General features: G+C 42.8%; 1 pseudogene; it reads left to right on the top strand.

Annotated features, from left to right (window-relative positions):
- The window catches only part of LOC119863514, a 224,216-nt pseudogene that overhangs the window by 133,985 nt on the left and 68,884 nt on the right, over positions 1–21,347 (top strand).

The following is a 21,347-nucleotide window of genomic DNA, read 5'->3' as shown; positions in this document are numbered from 1 at the left end:
TTACAGAGTGATAAAAGGAAAAACTGAGACACTATAATATTGCCTGTCCAAAACTTTTCAAAAATTGAGGAAACTATGTCAAGTTAAAGAGTAGCAGAGTTATAATTAAAGCAAGGGAAAAAAGGAAGAAAATGGAGACAGAAAATCCTTAAAAATCCTGAAAATAAAAAAACCAAAATGTTTGTTTTCAAAAAATGAATTGAAATGAAAAATTAAGATATAAGAATAAAAAATTTCAACTTTAATTTTTTTTGTTAGAAAAATTTTCAGGGAGATTTTTTTTTTTTTTAACCAGCTCACATGCTTATTTTATTGTATTTCAGGGTAGAACAGAAGAAGCTCAAAGACCAGGAAGTCCATTTTAAAGCCAGGGCAATCTTTGGACCCATTGTGACCCTAGGGTGCAATCATATCTGTGGGTGTAGAGGGGGATGTTCTGTCCAGTTGTTGGCTGAGGGGCATAACCAAGTTTTTTTGTGCTGGAATTTAAGCATTGGAGATAAAGATGTCATGAAAGAAACTGACTGAATTTTTGTCACCATTGTACATACTAACCCCCTGTTGTACTCCATCTAGTTCATGGATCAGTGTTTGCATTGACATTTGAGGTAAATTGGGCTGTGATAATGACTGAAGAGAGCAGTGCAGATGGATTATACTGGGAAAATGAGAGAGGTTCCCGTGGTGAAATTCTGGATAAAAGCAAGAAATTAACTGCCTTCCAGGCCAAGTAACTCGGAGTCAGACCACCATCATTTTGATTGAAGTAGCAAGAGACCGCAAAGGAGCCTGTTCTAGATGAGAACAAGCACAAAGGTGGAAAGAAAGACAGGGAGGAAAAAAGGCTTTTAGTGAATCAAAAGCACCTACTAACTAAAAATAAATAAAACGAAAGGAGAGGAATCAAACTTCATTTCCTGTAAGTTTTACTGAGATAAAAGAGAGCTTAGGTGATGCAATGTGGAAGTATTGCTTGATTTGTTTGAGAGAGAGAGAGATTGAATAATGTAGTAGGAATAGCAGAAAATGATCGATATAATAATTAGAACTTGGATAAAAGAATATCCAAAGAAATGTACATTTAAAGTAATACAAAATCTTTCACATGCAATATGATTTGTAAAGCAGTGTGTGTGGCAGAGCAGGAAACTGAGAATCAGAAGTCCTGGATTTTGTTCCTGCTACTGACTATATTGTTGTTAGTTATTTGTATGACAGTAGTGCCTATTGCAGACCAGGCCCCATTGTGCTACGTGCTTTACTACTGTCTAGTGAGAAGCATTCCCTGGCCCAAAGAATTTAAAAAGACAAGACAGGAAAGGGTTGGAGGGGAAGTAGAAGCACAGAGCAATTACATGACTGGCTCAAAATCACACAGCATATCAGTGACAAACCAGGAATCGAGTGCAGATCTTTTGACTTTCAGGCCAGTGTCTTATCCACTAGACTGTTGCCCTTCTAAGGGCATTAGCATATGTCTACACAGCTGGGAGGGAGGTGTAATTCCCAGTGTAGGTAGACATATCCTCGCTTGGTCCACTTGAGCTAGTCTGTAAAAATAGCAGTGTGGCTGTAGCAGCACAGGCTAGCTGCCTAAAAACAATCCAACTCACAGCCCATGCTGCTGCAGCCACACTGTTATTTTTAGGCACTCATTCAGAGTGTAAGGGCCAGAATCCAGGTCTGCAGAGCCTGGGGCAGTTGATATTCCCACAGTGCCACAAGGAGGCTATGCAGAAGGCACAGTAATGTGGAGAGTAGGTGCTCCAGGACATACTGCCCACAAGACCCAGAGTGACAGTACTCTGCGGCCCTCTGGTTGGCCAAGTGACCCTACTTAACCCCAGGGGTTGCCCCAGGAAGTTGTCTCAGCAGCTACAGAGACCAGGGCCTATTGAAATGCCAGACTTTGCCTTGTCTCCTGATATCTGGTCTCTGACTCCAGCCCCAGTTTGACCCTGACCCTGACTCCTGCTTCTCGATTCTAACCTGGTACTGCCTCTGATCTCTGTCTTTGACCCTGGCCTGACTCTGACCCTGACTCTTGTTTATGGGACCTGGCCTTGCAATTCCTCCAACTCCTTCTTGGCAACTCCTTGCCCTAGTAGGAAGACCTTAGCCCAGCTGTGTCTGGTAGGCCAGACTGCCTGCACCCTGATTCCTTGCACAAAGCCAGTGTGTGTATGTCTACCTGCATGGGGAATTACACCTTCCAGCTGCTGTGTAGACATCCTTAGTGCATAACACTAGGCAGGTCACTTCAGGCCAAATTGAGAACTCCCACAAGCAAGCAACTATTTGTACAAGTAGCCCCATTAATTTCAGTGCTACTACTTGAGCAAGTAACTGCTCACCAATGGCGGTAAGGGGTTCACCATTTGGCCCTTAATCTTTTTCTGGCTTAGATACTTCATCTTCAGGAAGGTGATAACATCTATCTCACAGGGGTGTGGAAGCTTAAGTGATTCATTTTTGTAAAGCACTTTGGGATCTCTAAGTGAGAGGTGCTGAAAAAGCTATGACAGGTGGAAAAGGCTGAGTTCTATGTAATGCCCTCATATTGCTAAGCAGAATGCTTGTGTTTGAAGATGGTATTCCTGACTTCTTTGTGAAGGCGAAGTGGATAGCATCATTTCTTCTGTAAAGATAGAATAAGAGGGGTCGGTCAGGCAGATTTGAGAGACAACGGCTGGCAGTTTTTTATTGACAGAATTTTTCAACCGTTTAAGGTGAGGAGGGATAATAAATAGTAGTGATGAGAATTTTTTTTCTTTTCCAATTGACAAATAACTCGTCCAGGCTGAAGTACAGCAGAATGAATTCTCATAAGCACAGTGTATGTGGTAAATTATCTTTGTTAGTGAGGAAAAATCAATGTATTGATTTTTTTTTTTTTTATGATGTGAAGAATCTACTTGTAGGAGGCCTGAAAAAAACCCATCCTTTTAATCCTCGTATTACCTTCAAGACAAGAGTAAATTAGGGAAATTCTGCCTAGAATTACTGTGTTTTGTTCTCTTTTTACTGAGGGAGGAAGAAGTTTGAATGACAGAAATGACATCATAAAGTTGGCATTGATTTTAAGGAATACTTATATAGCAACTCCTGCAGCTTCAGGTCAGTTACAAGAAGTTGGGTGCAATTTCTGGCCCTTGCCAACATATACACGAGTAACTTTTCTGTGTGGGTAATCACATTGACTATTTGCACCAGCAAAGTTACTGATGTATGTAGGTGTTTGCAGCAGCTTTCTGTGAAACACTCAAATGAGAGAAAACGAGGCAGTTAGAGTTTAGCATCAACTTGAATTAGACTTTTGATACTCTGTATGAAAGGCTACTCTAAACATGATGTTGTTTTCTAGCTTTCTCACTATGCTCTAGCAATATTTGAAATGATCCATTTTCTTCCATCCCCCAAGTCCTCTAGTGCCATAACATTATATTCCAAATGTATTTTTTTGTTGACAAATGCTTAACATTCTTAAAAGCACTTGCCACAGTGTAAATCAGGAATGAGTATTAAGTCAAGGGAGTTATGCTGGTGTAAAACCAATGTAAATGAGAGGAAAATCATGTCCATGTGACTCTGCAACACATTCAGCCAGATTCTGATCTTATTTACATTATTGTGCTGGTGGAAAGAATCCAAAACTTTATGGCATGCTCATCCCTGGTGTGTGTCTCTGAGCTTTTATCCTGGGGCAAACACAGAGTGTGGCTCTTTGTCCCCTTGATTTGGAAATGAAACTGAACAAAAATGATGCTGCCTTGATTTTAGGTGGCTTTATTTTCAACAACCAGATTTATGTAGAAAATTATAAGCATGAAGTCACGGATCCCCAGGGTCTGGTCTATGCCAACCCTGTAAGTCTTGGGAATGACCCCTTTAGTGTGCCAGACCCAAGAACCCACACAGTCCCACAGGAGGCCAGGCCTTCAGGCACCAGAGTTTTGATCAACATTCTTTCTTGATGATATTGTCTAATTACAAAAAGATTTAAATTTAGCTTGTGTCATGTGGTGCCAAGCATAACCATCTTCTTTCTGACACCGCACAAGTAGTTAGATAAGATTTTCAGCCTCATTTTGGCCATTTATTTTAATTTCTGCTTTGTAATTGGTTGTCTTCCTTGCCTATCCATTCTTCGAGTTGTGACATGTCATGGCATTAGTAGCTCTTCCTTGAAATATGTAATACAATCTCTACAGCACTGCACCCATATTGTAGAATACCCTATAATAATAGGCAGTGCAGACTGGTATGTTTTTCCCTATGATGATGTGCTGGCCTGAATGGTGGTAGCTAGAAACAAAGGTTCCTGCCCTGATGATTTTAGTTCAAGCACCAAGGGGCAATGTATTCAGTACTGCACTACAAACGGGAACAAATATTTCCTGAACCTAAAGTGAGAGTGCAATGGGGACAGCACCCTTCTGTCCTCATGCCTCTGAATCCCTGAGTTCCTTTCATGCAGCTTTTAAAACTCTTTCCTAGAAACTGCGTGTTTGCTGTCTATTGCTCATCTGCACTACAGACAAAACTCTATGAAATAGCTTGGTGGTGTAAGTCACAATGTTAATTGCTATCATGCTTTTATATTTAGATACTGTTCATCAGTTGATAGAAGCTGCAGATCCATTCTGTGTTGCATAGGATCCTGATCCAACTACCAGCTCAACTAAGTGCCTAACTAACTCATTAAGATGATCATGCATAACAACCAAGGGCTGTATCATGGCTTCTCTTTTCATTGTCTTTGGGTCATATCTGGACATCCATGGGCCATAGAACACATTGGCTTGGTATTTATTGCAGTTTGTGAAACTGCCCTTCAGCTGTGCTATAGCTAATATGTTGTACATTGATCCCTTGGTTTCATGACTGTCACTTGATCTTGATTCCACTTCTTCCACAGATCTTGTATAACCTCAGTGTAGTGACCTTACCTCCTCCTTTCAACCTTTCTCCAGAGAGGTGATCAATACCTGCTGCTTTGCCTTTATTCAGATGATGAATAGCTTTGGTAACTCTTTAATCTTTATTGGTCTCCTATCTGCCGTCAAATTCTTCAAGCACTGACCTTCAGTTCCGAATTCTTCTGCTGGCATTCTGGATTATGCCAGTTTTCAAAGGGTTAAGGAACATCCTTTTCTTCATCTGTTTTTATTCTATTTTTAACATTGCAAAAAATACAAGATTAAAATAAATTATTTTTATCTTGTGTTTTGACCTTTTGGGGGTTAAACAACTATTTAAAGGTTGCAGACGGTGCCATTTGATCAAGCCCTACTTTGCTTAGGGTATGTCTACACTATGAAATTAGGTCGAATTTATAGAAGTCGGTTTTGTAGAAAGCGCTTTTATACAGTCAAGTGTGTGTGTCCCCACACAAATGCTCTAAGTGCATGTAGTTGGCGGAGTGTGTCCACAGTACCGAGGCAACCATCTACTTCTGGAGCTTTGCACTGTGGGTAGCTATCCCACAGTTCCTGCAGTCTCCACCACCCATTTGAATTCTGGGTAGAAATCCCAGTGCCTGATGGGGCTAAAACATTGTTGCGGGTGGTTCTGGGTACATATCGTCAGGCCCCCGTTTCCTCCCTCCCTCCGTAAAAGCAAGGGCATACAATCATTTTGCGTCTTTTTTTTTTCTTGAGTTACCTGTGCAGATGCCATACCATGGCAAGCATGGGGCCCGCTCACCTAACCGTCACGGTATGTCTCCTGGGTGCTGGTGGACATGGTACTGCATTGCTACACAGCAGCAGTTTATTGCCTTTTGGCAGCAGACAGTGCAGTGTGACTGGTAACCGTCATCGATGTAGTCCTGGGTGCTCTTTTAACCGGGCGACTGGGCAAACATGGGAGTGACTCAGCCAGGTCATTTCCCTTGTTTCGTCTCATGGCGATTGAGTCCTACTGGCAGTGCACTGTCTTTTAATCTGCAGCTAGCAGAAGATGATGGCAAGTAGTCATACTGCACTGTCTTCTGCCGAGCACCCAGGAGGTGATGATGACTAGTGGTCATACTGCACAGTCTGCTGCCAGCATGATCTATAAAGATAGATGAAGTGGCTCAAAACAAGAAATAGACCAGATTTGTTTTGTATTCATTTTCTCTTCCCTCCCTTCCTCCCTGTGTGAAATCAATGGCCTGCTAAACCCAGTTTTGAGTTCTATCCTTGAGGCGGCCATTCAGTTTCTTGCAAAGCCACCCCCTTTGTTGATTTTAATTCCCTGTAAGCCAACCCTGTAAGCCATGTCGTCAGTCGCCCCTCCCTCCGTCAAGGCCACAGCAGACAATCGTTCCGCGCCTTTTTTCTGTGCAGACGCCATACCACAGCAAGCATGGAGCCCGCTCAGATCACTTTGACAATTAGGAGCACGTTAAACACCACACGCATTATCCAGCAGTATATGCAGCACCAGAACCTGGCGAAGCGAAACCGGGCGAGTAGGTGACATCAGTGCGGTGACGAGAGTGATGAGGACATGGACACAGATTTCTCTCAAAGCACGGGCCCTGCCAATGTGGGCATCATGGTGATAATGGGGCAGGTTCATGCGGTGGAACGCTGATTCTAGGCTCGGGAAACAAGCACAGACTGGTGGGACCACATAGTGTTGCAGGTCTGTGATGATTCCCAGTGGCTGCGAAACTTTCTCATGCGTAAGGGTACTTTCATGGAACTTTGACTTGCTTTCCCCTGCTCTGAGGCACAAGAATACCAAGATGAGAGCAGCCCTCACAGTTGAGAAGCGAGTGTCAATAGCCCTGTGGAAGCTTGCAACGCCAGACAGCTACCGGTCAGTCGGGAATCAATTTGGAGTGGGCAAATCTACTGTGGGGGCTGCTGTGATGCAAGTAGCCAACGCAATCAAAGATCTGCTGATATCAAGGGTAGTGACCCTGGGAAATGTGCAGGTCATAGTGGATGGCTTTGCTGTAATGGGATTCCCTAACTGTGGTAAGGCCATAGATGGAACCCATACCCTTATCTTGGCACTGGAGCAAAAAGCCAGCGAGTACATAAACTGCAAGGGGTACTTTTCAATAGTGCTGCAAGGGACGTTTCACCAACATCAACGTGGGATGGCCAGAAAAGGTACATGACGCTCGCATCTTCAGGAACTCTGGTCTGTTTCAAAAGCTGCAGGAAGGGACTTTCTTCCCAGACCAGAAAATAACTGTTGGGGATGTTGAAATGCCTATAGTTATCCTTGGGGACCCAGCTTACCCTTTAATGCCATGGCTTATGAAGCCATACATAGGCAGCCTGGAGAGTAGTCAGGAGCTGTTCAACTACAGGCTGAGCAAGTGCAGAATGGTGGTAGAATGTGCATTTGGATGTTTAAAAGCGCGCTGGTGCAGTTTACTGACTCGCTTAGACCTCAGCGAAACCAATATTCCCACTGTTATTACTGCTTGCTGTGCGCTCCAGAATATCTGTGAGAGTAAGGGGGAGATATTTATGGCCGGGTGGGAGGTTGAGGCAAATCGCCTGGCTGCTGATTACGCACAGCCAGACACCAGGGTGGTTAGAAGAGCACAGGAGGGTGCAGTGCGCATCAGAGAAGCTTTGAAAACAATTTTCATGACTGGCCAGGCTACGGTGTGAAAGTTCTGTTTGTTTCTCCTTGATGGAAACCCCCACCCCTTGGTTTACAGGGAAGTAGAGTGAGCTAATCACCCTCCCTTCGATCACCACTTGCAAAGGCAATAAAGTCATTGTTGCTTCACATTCATGCATTCTTTATTAATTGATCACACAAATAGGGGGATAATTACCAAGGTAGCCCAGGAGGGGTGGTGGAGGAGGGAAGGATAAGGTCACACAACACTTTAAAAGTTTAAAACTTATTGAATGCCAGCCTTCTGTTACTTGGGCAATCCTCTGGGGTGGAGTGGCTGGGTGGCGGGAGGCCCCTCCACCCCATTCTTGGGCATCTGGGTGAGGAGGGCAGTTGATTACACAGGGGCTGTAGCGGCGTTCTGTGCTTCTGCTGCCTTTCCTGAAGCTCAACCATATACTGGAGCATATTAGTTTGATCCTCCAGCAGCCTCAGCACTGAATCCTGCCTCCTCTCATCATGCTGCCACCACCTTTCAGCTTCAGCCCTCTCTTCAGCCTGCCACCTCTCCTCCCGGTCATTTTGTGCTTTCCTGCACTCTGACATTGTCTGCCTCCACGCATTTGTCTGTGCTCTGTCAGTATGGGAGGACAGCATGAGCTCAGAGAACATTTCATCGCGAGTGCGTTTTGTTTCACCTTCTAATCTTCGCTAGCCTCTGGGAAGGAGAAGATCCTGTGATCCTTGAAACACATGCAGCTGGTGGAGGAAAAATAAAAAAGGGACAGTGGTATTTGAAAAGACACATTTTATAGAACAATGGGTACACTCTTTCACAGTAAACCTTGCTGTTAACATTACATACATAGCACATGTGCTTTCGTGACAAGATCGCATTTTGCCTCCCCCCCACCGCGTGGCTAACAGCGGGGAACATTTCTGTTCAGCCATAGGCAAACAGCCCAGCAGGAACGGGCACCTCTGAATGTCCCCTTAAGAAAAGCACCCTATTTCAACCAGGTGACCATGAATGATATCACTCTCCTGAGGATAATACAGAGAGATAAAGAATGGATGTTGTTTGAATGCCAGCAAACGTACACTGCAATGCTTTGTTCTACAATGATTCCTGAGTACATGCTACTGGCCTGGAGTGGTAAAGTGTCCTACCATGGTGGATGGAATAAGGCTGCCCTCCCCAGAAACCTTTTTGCAAAGGCTTTGGGAGTATATCCAGGAGAGCCATGAATGCCAGGGCAAATTAATCATTAAACATGCTGGCTTTTAAACTATGCATAGTATTTTAAAAGGTACACTCACCAGAGGTCCCTTCTCCACCTGGTGGGTCCGGGAGGCAGCCTTGGGTGGGTTTGGGGGGTACTGGCTCCAGGTCCAGGGTGAGAAACAGTTCCTGGCTGTCGGGAAAACCAGTTTCTCCACTTGTTTGCTGTGAGCTATCTACAACCTCCTCCTCCTCGTCTTCCTCCTCCCCAAAACCTGCTTCTGTGTTGCCTCCATCTCCATTGAAGGAGTCAAATAACACGGCTGGGGTAGTGGTGGCTGAACCCCCTAAAATGGTATACAGCTCATCATAGAAGTGGCATGTTTGGGGCTCTGACCCGGAGCGGCCATTCACCTCTCTGGTTTTCTGGTAGGCTTGCCTCAGCTCCTTAAGTTTCACGCGGCACTGCTTCGGGTCCCTGTTATGGCCTCTGTCCTTCATGCCCTGGGAGATTTTCATGTTTTGGCATTTTGAAAACTGGAAGTAGTTCTGATAGCACTGATTCCTCTCCCCATACATTGATCAGATCCCGTACCTCCCGTTTGGTCCATGCTGGAGTTCTTTTGCGATTCTGGGACTCCATCATGGTCACCTCTGTTGATGAGTTCTGCATGGTCACCTGCAGCTTGCCACACTGGCCAAACAGGAAATTGAAATTCAAAAGTTTGCAGGCCTTTTTCTGTCTACCTGGTCAGTGCATCTGAGTTGAGAGCGCTGTCCAGAGTGATCACAATGAGGCACTCTGGGATAGCTCCCGGAGGCCAATACCATCTAATTGCATCCACAGTACCCCAAATTCGACCCAGCAAAACCGATTTCAGCGCTAATCTCCTTGTCAGGGGTGGAGTAAGGAAACCGATTTTAAGAGCCCTTTAAGTCGGGGGAAAAAAGGGCTTTGTCATGTGGACAGGTGCAGGGTTACATCAATTTAATGCTGCTAAATTCGACCTCAGCGCCTAGTGTAGACGAGGGCTTAGTCTGTGCTTAACCCAGTTTTAAGGGTAATCTACAGTTTTCCAACAGGTTAGCTCCATCAGAAGGATATGACTGAGAGTTCAAGCACTTAGAGGTGGTGCCTTAATGGGATAATAAGAAAATTATTGTCCACAGGATACCAGGCTGGCCTTGAAGCTTCCTTCTGGTCCCCCCACTGCAAGTAATAACCCAAGACTGGCCCAAGGTGGCTGACTTGTGCTCACAGGGCTTGGGCGAAGGGGCTGTTGAACTGCACTGTAGACGTTCCGGCTTGGGCTGCAACTTGAGCTCTGGGACCCTCCCACCTCACATGGTCCTAGGGCTAGGGCTGGGGTGGGGGCTCTAGGACCCTAAACTGCAATAAAGCAGCACGTTAGCCCAAGCCTTGTAAGCCTGAGTCAGTTGGCATGGGCCAGCCACAGGTTTTTAATTGCAATATAAACATACCCCAAGTGAGTCTAGATGAGCGTTCAACTCCCATACAAGGTCAGAGATAGGAGTGTTCTTACCTGGAATTTTTAATAATTCAGATGTAAGCTTCCAGATGTTCCCCATTCACGTTGAAGAGAAGATGATAATGAAAGAACGTGCTCTCCCTGCCACTTTGTTAGGCAGAGATTCATGTAATTCATATGAAACTGAAGGACACAGTTTACTTCCTAGCGGTTAAAGCTGGAGTCACAAGTAGACAGGGTCAACAGGCAGCAACTATTTTCAGCTGAAGGAGGAAGAAATAAATAGTGATTTTTTATTTTGTGAGAGAGCAATGCTGCTCCCGAGTGTGGTAAATCTGAATGCAAAATCATTGAGCCTCCAGCAGAGAGGCTGCAAGAGTTTCTTTCATATTGGGCTGGTAACAGGGAGAGAGCAGGGGATGAAGCCAGGAAGCCTGAAAAAGGGTGGATAATTTTGGATAAGCAACAACACTCCACAACCACTTCTGAGGATAACTGCTTTTGAAATATCATCTTTAATTGTAATTCAAAATGTTTTCTGAGTTAAAATCTATCTAATCCAAATGAATTTTCACAGTGCTCCATTTATATTGCCCATCACCACAAATGCAGTGTGTGTGTTTGTATCCAGCTGTGTACATGATTGGGTGCACCATGGATTGGCCTGCATAGTAGAATCATGAAGTATGATACTATTTATCTTTAGTCTAATTTAGATGGATAAAATTGCAGTAGTATCTTATAGTGAAAAGCAGATAGCATTAAGGAAGCCCAGGCAGTGTATCAAATGCTAATGCATCTTGCTAAAACTCCAAACACCATTTTAACTCTGAACTTAATTTGTTTCTAATGTTCCAATTTTTTAAAATCCAGTTTCTGATGGAAATAGTCTATCCTGATATTTTTTTCTATATTTTCAAAAGATAAGGGTTGCTCTGCTCCCTTATCTGTTAGTGTTTATAACAATCTTGTTGGCCAGGAGCTGACTGAAGGCTCAAAGAGGAAATGGAGAAACTGACTATACATAAAGTTCTGACAAATTCACAAAGTAAACAAACTGAAAAAGTAGAAAAGGAGTACTTGTGGCACCTTAGAGACTAACAAATTTATTTGAGCATAAGCTTTCATGAGCTACAGATCATTTTCATCAGTGGGGTGGAGGAAGAAATAACATGGGGAAATAGTTTTACTTTGTGTAATGACTCATCCACTCCCAGTCTCTATTCAAGCCTAAGTTAATTGTATCCAGTTTGCAAATTAATTCCAATTCAGCAGTCTCTCGCTGGAGTCTGTTTTTGACGTTTTTTTGTTGAAGGATAGCCACCCTCAGTAATCGAGTGACTGGAGAGATTGAAGTGTTCTCCAACTGGTTTTTGAATGTTATAATTCTTAATGTCTGATTTGTGTCCATTTATTCTTTTACGTAAAGACTGTCCAGTTTGACCAATGTACATGGCAGAGGGGCATTGCTGGCACATGATGGCATATATCACATTGGTAGATGCGCAGGTGAACGAGCCTCTGATAGTGTGGCTGATGTGATTAGGCCCTATGATGGTGTCCCCTGAATAGATATGTGGACAGAGGTGGCAACGGGCTTTGTTGCAAGGATAGGTTCCTGGGTTAGTGGTTCTGTTGTGTGGTGTGTGGTTGCTGGTGAGTATTTGCTTCAGGTTGGGGGGCTGTCTGTAAGCAAGGACTGGCCTGTCTCCCAAGATCTGTGAGAGTGATGGGTCGTCCTTCAGGATAGGTTGTAGATCCTTGATGATGCACTGAGAGCTGCGATAGGTACCTGCATGGCTCCACAATATGCCAACATTTTTATGGCTGACTTAGAACAACGCTTCCTCAGCTCTCGTCCCCTAATGCCCCTACTCTACTTGCGCTACATTGATGACATCTTCATCATCTGGACCCATGGAAAAGAAGCCCTTGAGGAATTTCACAAGGATTTCAACAATTTCCATGCCACCATCAACCTCAGCCTGGACCAGTCCACACAAGAGATCCACTTCCTGGACACTACGGTGCTAATAAGCGATGGTCACATAAACACCACCCTATATTGGAAACCTACTGACTGCCATTCCTACCTACATGCCTCTAGTTTTCATCCAGATCACACCACACGATCCATTGTCTATGGCCAAGCTCTACGATATAACCGCATTTGCTCCAACCCCTCAAACAGAGACAAACACCTACAAGATCTCTATCATGCATTCTTACAACTACAATAACCACCTGCTGAAGTGAAGAAACAGATTGACAGAGCCAGAAGAGTACCCAGAAGTCACCTACTATAGGACATGCCCAACAAAGAAAATAACAGAACACCACTAACCATCACCTTCAGCCCCCAACTAAAACCTCTCCAATGCATCATCAAGGATCTACAACCTATCCTGAAGGACGACCCATCACTCTCACAGATCTTGGGAGACAGGCCAGTCCTTGCTTCAAAAAAAAACTTCAAAAACAGATTCCAGCGAGAGACTGCTGAATTGGAATTAATTTGCAAACTGGATACAATTAACTTAGGCTTGAATAGAGACTGGGAGTGGATGAGTCATTACACAAAGTAAAACTATTTCCCCATGTTATTTCTTCCACCCCACCCCCCACTGTTCCTCAGATGTTCTTGTTAACTGCTGGAAATGGCCCACCTTGCTTGTCACCATGAAAGGTTTTCCTTCCCCCCCCCCCCCCCCGCTGGTGATGGCTCATCCTAAGTGATCACTCTCCTTACAGCGTGTATGATAAAACCCATTGTTTCATGTTCTCTGTGTGTGTATATAAATCTCCTCACTGTATTTTCCACCGAATGCATCCGATGAAGTGAGCTGTAGCTCACGAAAGCTTATGCTCAAATAAATTGTTAGTCTCTAAGGTGCCAGAAGTCCTCCTTTTCTTTTTGCGAATACAGACTAACACGGCTGTTACTCTGAAACCTGAAAAAGTAGAGAAACTCTTTCCCTCCCCCCCCCCCAACATGTCGTCTTCAATTTTTAGTGTTACTAGATAACTATAGTAGGCGGTAAACTTTCAAAGAGAAGTTGTGATTATTTTTCAAGCTGCCATTGCAGCTTTGAAATGACGGTAAAGTATATATGAAAAATAAAATGATCCTTTAATCCTTAAAGATTTTATTGTTCATGCTAACTACTCATATCTACTGAATGCACATATTGGGCCCAATTAATCCCTGATATAACTGCACTGAAGTTAGTGGAATTAAGACTGAATTTGCCAAATTACTGCTGGTTCGTCTCTATGAGAACATTGTTTGTTACACACAGAAGAAAGACAGATGTTCAAAATCTAATAAAATCAAAGATGAAGGAAAGAATTTATCAGGATTGTCTTTTTAATGCTTTTCTTTTTGTTGCTTTACAGCCTCCTTCTTTAAACTGCTGCTCTTTTAAATGGATGTCTCTTTAAATCGGTGGAATATCTAGATGTACCTAGCATTGAAATGGTTAAAGCTTGATATCCACCATGTTTCTCTTCCTTGGGTTGGTGAGCAGAACTGGTGAAAGCAAAGGAACATGGTTGATCTGCTCTGGTGGAAAACAGTGGCTTTTGGAGTCATGTGATGTAGTAAAAGAAATACCCCTAGTAATGGGTTGAGCACTGAGGGTGCCTGGTAGCAAACAATGAAGTGGTTCATAAGACAATAAAGAAAAAGGAAGCCGGGGTGAGAATAAAGGAAAGGAAGGGGAATTGAGAGGGCTTATCTTAAGATCTGGGGATTGGAAGCAGAAACCATGCAGTTAAGAGATGGAATAAACTACTCTTACAGAGAAGAGACTTGAATGTTTTGTTCCTATGAGGAAGCTAGCAAAGCCTGATGGGACGCAAGTTACCTTAGGAATAAAGATGCTAGTAATAGCCAAGGTTATGCATGAATTAGGGCAGTGCCTTTTGTAAAGTACTATAGAAACAGTTGCACATAGTGTTTTGAATGCTCTGCACTGGTAATTCTAATTCTAGCAGACTATAATGAAACATTGAATCCCTTGGAGAAATCCTTTAATAAGAATACCCAGAATGCTTCAATGGGAAGTTGAGTGGCTCTGAGTTTGAAGAATGGAAACATAAAGCATAGGAATTGTTAGCAATAAGCTATGAGACATCTCAGTCTTTTTCTTATTCAGACCCCTCAATGACAAACCAATTACCTCTGTATGTTGCTTCCATTTGTGAATACCAGAAATGAGTAATTGAAATTGGAGAGCAATGGCTATAGTGGGACTTGGAAGGTAGATGATTGTCCTATGACCCCTCTTATTGAGAGTAGAGTGGCTAAATGTTTTGAGGACAGTACAGTTCATGACGCATGCCTGTCAGAGAAGAATGTCTGTATGTGTGGGTGTTTTATTTTTTTCTTTTGCAGAGGCAGGATGATGAGGGGAGTACTGCAATTTAATGAGGGGAGTACTAGATTTGCTGGATATGGGAGGAGGGAACTCCAAAAATCATTATGCCCTTGGTGCTAATATTGTTCTGAATATAATTTGGACTGGGACAGAAACTTGTTTCATAGACACTTTTTAACAACATGTGTTTACCTTTTTTGCTTTCCAGGTTATGTTATGCGTCTCCCCTGTGGGTTTTATACAGAGAACAAGAGGAAAGAAATTTCTAGCTCTGGTGAGTTGCACAGCCATTGACTCGTTTCATGCCCGGCCACTGGGGGCTCTGCAGTCTGTCAGCGGCAGTTTCATTGAGAATGTGGATTTACCTGACATAAGGTCCAATTGGTTTGTTTCTATGTTTACAGGAATTTTTCTTAATACTGCATTACTTAAAATGATTTCAGACTAGCTGTTCAATGTTATACAGTAAAAGAGCTTTAAACAAATGCTGATTTGCTAATGGGCCTTGTTTTTACTAAAGATAAGGCAGCTCAGTGATACAAAGCAACTTGTGGGGGGCTATTTCCAGGTTTACAGGATTTTCTTTTAGATTCTTTCAATTTGTATACATCTGTTTAGCCTTTATGAAAGGTGCCAGACTGATAGCTGTGGAGAATGAAAACTAACCCACAGATTATGTACAGCATGGAAAGTAGAGAGCAAGTTTCCACATGCTGTCCCACAAATGTGCCAAAACAGGCCAGTCTTGCCAACTCTTAAGACTTTATCATGAGTTTCTCAATATTTAGTGTTTTCCTTAAAGCCCCAGATCCTAGAATCAAGAGACTGTATAAGAATCTCATACAACTTTTCCTTTATTTAAAATAAAAGTTTGTAGCCCTTATAGTTGCAAAAAAACCTTTGAAAACATGATTGGGTTAACCATAAAGATTCAGAAAACAGATGATAAATATAAAGAAATCAACACATATCATTTTGTTTAAAAAATCTCATGATTTCTAAGCAATCTCATGATTTGTGGTGGGATGACTCATGATTTTTGAATGCCTGCAGTTGCAAATACTGCAATTCTATTTGAGAGCATACACAGATGCTCTTCCTACACACTACACGTCGGGGAATCCAGCTTCTACCCCTAGTACCAGAGATCTGTGGATATGGCTCTTTCCCCACTCTGAATCCCAGATCTTAGGGTCCACCCTCTTCCCATGCAGCCCAAATGCGTAGTTCAGAATCCATGCCCATTCTGTGCACTGCCTCTCTGTTCAGATTGCTAGTGAGTGTGCCAGTTATGACGGTGGTTTCTGAGGTCCAAAAGGAACTGGAAGGTTTACAGTATTTGAAATTTGATAATGATCATTTGTTTTAGTCCATTCTGTACCAGCTTCCCGCCAGGAGTTGTCCAAAAGTGTAAAGAGACAATATTACAAATAGTTTTCTCCTCTCCCTTACAGCACTCTGCTCCCCTTGATTCAAACCAGTCAAAAGGTACCTTATGATATTTTCTTTTTGCATGTTATAGCAGGGGCTGAGGACGGAGTTGTGACTAAGAATGGACCCCTAGATGCAGTATTAGGGACTATGCCCCCACCTAGATTCTATCTGGGAAGCTCAGCCCTTAAAGTGCACAGTCCCCAATACACTACACTAGCTGCCAGGAGGAAGATTAGAAGACCCGCTAGGCTGTTCGCAAATTTTGTCGAAAGGGAAAGAACCTTCCCAGAGCTTGAAAAAGGTGATAATGTGAGCCTCTGGCATTCCAGGAAATCCAACATGTGTGTCTCGGGGGTGAAGGATGGGGCATAGAATGGGCTGCTTATGGTCAGGGGTTCCCCATATAACACACCTACAGCCATCCCGTTGAAGCTGTGAGCCTGTTCAGCTTCCTGTTTCTCCCAGTGAGGCCAGAAAGCCCAGTGGAGCAAAGATGCAAGTTCCTCACACCACAATGCCAGCATGTACGCCTCCCTTCCATTGTAAGTAGTAGCATAAGTCCTGCCTGAACTGGGGACGAAGGGAAGGGGATGGAAGGTGAGGGGAGCACTGCATAAATGAGGAGAGAGAGAATTCTGGCCCCTAGCCCCTGCTGCCCAGTCCCATCAGATCCTCACCCCAACCAGTGAGTTGAACATTATATAAAGGACACTTTCTTTGTGTTTAGGTGGCTGAGAGGTAATAGAAGTAATTTTTTCTCTGAGTCAGTCTGAAATGAATGTTTAATCCCAGAGAGGTCAAGTTTTGTGAAGCCAAAAATTTGCATTCATTGTAAAATGATGAGCTGATTTTAAGGGAAGACTCACTTCAGTAAAAACAACTCACACACCTTTTTTTATTGCAACTGAGGTGAAATTCCTCATTAAAAATTGGCAAAATGATACCGCAGTTGGATTTCATGGGGCGGATTCATCCATGGTCTGATGCTGGCAGAAGCCAGTGCATTTCGGGCTGGATTCATTTTACAAATATCACCTAAAATATCAATTTTTGTTGTTGCTGTGATTATTCTCAAAAAAGGAATGGGCATTTCCACACATCAAGACAGCAGCCACAAGCAAATTGTGATCCCCATAAACCCATATGTATTATCTGTGAAGTAGGCAGACTCTATTGCAATATAAAAAATAGACACAAAATCGTTAATGTCATACCTAAATTTACCATAATAAATAGAATCATTTGTTTTAAATCTAGACTGTGAAATTTGTAAGTAGCAGTTTTCTTCTTTTAATAAATAATCACTGTACCATCCTAAGGGAGAATTTTCTGATTCCACATAATCCACATTTATCAATAGTGGTAATATTGTAAAAATAGAGCAGTTATACTTAAATGACAGAGCTAAATATTATGACACTAATATGAAACAAACTGTATTGTTACTCAAGAATTATTTGCTTCATAAAAGCTACCTTTCCAGGTTGTGGAACCTAGCAGGGTCTTTTTGTCAACGAGCTACCATTTTCAGTTAAATTAAGTAATCTTATGCATACTTTGGACTTCATATTTCTGTATTTAGAGAGCGACTGCATATAGGTATACATTTTTATATATATTCCTGCACAAAAAAAAGTTTAATTTAGAGTTAAGATTGTGAAACTGCTTATTACATCAATAGAAACCACAAAAAGCAAGAAAATAAGCAGTTAAGACATTCAACAACCCATCTACACACTCATCGGTTTCCTTTCTCACACTCAGCTATCTCCCTTCTACCACCCTGCATCTATATATCTCCACTTTCAACGCGAGGAACCAGCAGGCACTCTTGAACTTTGGCCACGTTTGTTATAGGCAGAGCTGGTAGCATTATCTATTCTTCCGGTTGCCCGAGTTTACTGACTCATTTGTTGCAAAAGCTACAAGTTGTATCATGAATGAGGCAGGGAATTTCAGGAAGAGAAAAGATATATATTCTCATAGATAAGGCAGTTGAATGGAAAATTGGATTCATCCCTGCCTCTGCCACAAAGTTCCTATGTGATGCTGGGCATGTCACTTGAGCCAGGCTTTTCACCAATGGTTGCTAACTGTGTTCTCCCTTTTCTGGGTGCCTGATTTCAGATCCTGGGGTCTGATTTGCAGAAATGTTGACCACCCACAGTTGCAACTGAAGTAAATGAGAGCTGTGCTTTGACTGTATAAAATGCTACATAATGCTAAGTACTGTGCAACCTAAAATCCTAAATGTGTCAAATTGGGCACCCAAAATTAATGGATATTTTTGACCTTAATCTCTTTGTGCCTTGGTTCTCCATCTGCAAAATGGGGATAATACTGTACTCTCACCTCACAGGATTGTTGTGAAAATAAATTCATTAATGTTTGTGAAGCATTTAGATACCATAGTGAGGAGCACCATAGAAAAACCTAGGAGGAAATTAATAATTCTGTCTTCAGAGCAGGGTTTGGATAGTGTGCAGTAATAAGTTCTAGGGTCACATTCTATACAATGAGGATAAAACAAAATAGCAAACAGCTGCTTATTAAGTGAGCACCATTTATTCTTTTCACTAAATGAGGTAAAGGTCCTGAGATTTTTGGTGGAAAGTTTCAGATAAAATGGTTCAGCTGTTTCTGAAAATGAGTTTGGGGGGTGGGGGCGGAAATTCTTTCAACTCTCTTGTTGAGAAGCTGTTGTACATTATGCTTTGGAGCAAGAGTTTGAAATCTGGCAGGAGTCGGTGCCTTTTGGCGTACCTGTGAAAATCCCACCCATATTTGGCAGAATGATAAGGCTCCAAAAAACAGCAGTTTGCACATACTGCGTAGAGACTTGTTAAAGTCCAGCAGCTAAATTCTCTGAAGATTCTATCTGCACTGAGTGTGCTCCAGACTTCTACAGCTCCTTTGGAGCTGCCAATTGGACTGTGCAAGCACCAGCCTTACAGAGCAGCTAAGCCTGCTCCATCCCGTCCTATGGGGACTGAGAAGGACTTTTCCTGCAATTGCTCCTGCTAGCAGCTGGAGGCTGAACACAGGCTCTCTCCTGTACTATCAGTGTTCTCCTTGTTGATGCCCCAGCAGCACAGAGGAGAAAGAAAGAGCCAGACTGAAATGCAGAGTGGTGAGGAAGCGGTGATGGTGGGAGAATGGGGAAAGAGATGCGGGGACAGGAGTTAGGAGCAGGAGCTGAGAGGGGGACTTGGGCAGGAGCTGAGTGTGATAAGATGGGTGGGGAAAACCAGGAGCTGTGGAGAGGAGCAAGTAGGAGCAGAGGTGGGGGGGGGAACGTGGACAGGAGCTGGAAAGTGAGGATAGGAGCAGGAGGTGGAAAATAGCCCTGAGAGGAAGAGGTCAGAGCTGTGGAGGTGAGTTATAGAAACATGAGTGGGCTGGGAGGAATGGGACAGTAGAACTCCTAGAAAGCATTCCCCTCCAGACCCTCGAATTGAATCCAGGAGCCCTGAATCTCAGCATTCATTTGCTGTCTAGAAAATAGTTATGAAACCCACTGACAATATATGTGTCCATCTGCTTTAGTGGCAGGTAGCCATCTATTGCTACCAGTTACTCTGTACTGTGCTGCATATCTAGAGATCCCAGCCCTGCTGATGGCACGTGAGGGGCTCGGTATAGTTCCACATGAGGCAACCTTTGATTATTCAGTTTTTTAAAACCTTGGAAAATTACTTTTAAAAAAACTATGTTAAAAGAACATTAAGGTTGCAAAATCAGCCTAAGGTGGAAAATGCCAGATTTAAAGTTGCCTGTGCAACTTTTATAGGGATCCCTTGTGCATATGCATTATAATATAGTCTTCAATTACATGATCACATACTATTTTTTCCACAGAACTCCTGACTTTTTTTTCTTCACTCCCCCTATTGGTGTTGTCTGTAGGACCTTCAGTTGTTGTGGAAGTTGGAATGTGTATAAGAATGAGGCAAGGAATTGCAAGAAGAGGAAGGAGGATTCCATGGTTAAGGCAGTTGAATGCTGCCCTGGAGGACTGGTTTCTACCCCTGCCTCTACCACAGAGTTCTGACGTGAATTTAGGTAAGTCACATAAAGCAAAAATTTCAAAAGTGGCCACTGTGTATTAGAGCTGGTCCAATTTTTTCTTCCAATGGAAATTTTCAAGTTTGCAGCTGAAAACCAAAGGATTTTTGGCAAAATATTTAGATGGAAAAAACAAAAATTTTCCCTGGGAAGCAGATACTTTTTGCAAAAAGAATTGGTTAGACAAAAAACAATTCCCCATTGAAAAGCAGTTCAGATGGAAAAGTTTTGACCAGTTCTTCTTGTGTATTGCTCGTTTTTTGGGTTCCATTCTTGAGACCTCTCAGGTCTGATTTTCAGAAGTGCTGAGAACTCACAATTGCAACTGAGGTCAATGGGAGCACTGCACCGAATATATAAAGTGCTACAAAATGCTCAGCACTCAGAAAAATCAGGCTGTCGGCTTCTCAGATTGGACACTTAAAACCAGTTGAAACTTTTGACAGTTTTAGCTTTAACCATTGGGTCTCAGTTCACCATGTGTAAAATGGGAATAATAATACCCTGTCACCTCACAGAAATGCTGTGAAGATCAATTCAAAAATAATTATAAAGAACTAAGTTACTAAGATCATAGCATCTCAATAATTCTGTATTTAGTGCAGGGTTTTGGTGCTATGCAGTAAATTATCATAGAACAGTAGGTCTGGAAGGGGTCGTGAAGTCAAGCCAAGCCCCCTGTGCTGTGCCAGGACCAAGTCAACCTAGATCATCCCTGACAGGTATTTGTCCAACCTGTTTTTAAAATTCTCCAATAATGGGGATTTCACAACCTCCCTTGGAACCTGTTCCAGAGGTTAATTACACTTATAGCTAGAAAGTTTTTTTTCTGATGTCTAGTCTTGCTGCAAATTAAGCCTGTAGCCCATTACTTCTTGTCCTGCCTTCAGTGGACATGGAGAACAATTGATCGCAGTCCTCCTTGTAACAGCCCTTAACTGATTTGAAGACAGTCCCCCTTGTTTTTTTTTTTTTTCCTATTCTGTTTTTTCTCAAGACAAAGCATGCTCGGGTTTTTTTCACCTTTCCTCATAGGTCATGTTTTCATAGAATCATAGAATATCAGGGTTGGAAGGGACCTCAGGAGGTCATCTAGTCCAACCCCCTGCTCAAAGCAGGACCAATCCCCAACTAAATCATCCCAACCAGGGCTTTGTCAAGCCTGACCTTAAAAACTTTTAA

Source organism: Dermochelys coriacea, chromosome 11 (genome assembly GCF_009764565.3).
Source record: "Dermochelys coriacea isolate rDerCor1 chromosome 11, rDerCor1.pri.v4, whole genome shotgun sequence".
Taxonomy (NCBI): Eukaryota; Metazoa; Chordata; order Testudines; family Dermochelyidae; genus Dermochelys; species Dermochelys coriacea.
This window is presented reverse-complemented; position numbering and strand designations above follow the sequence as displayed.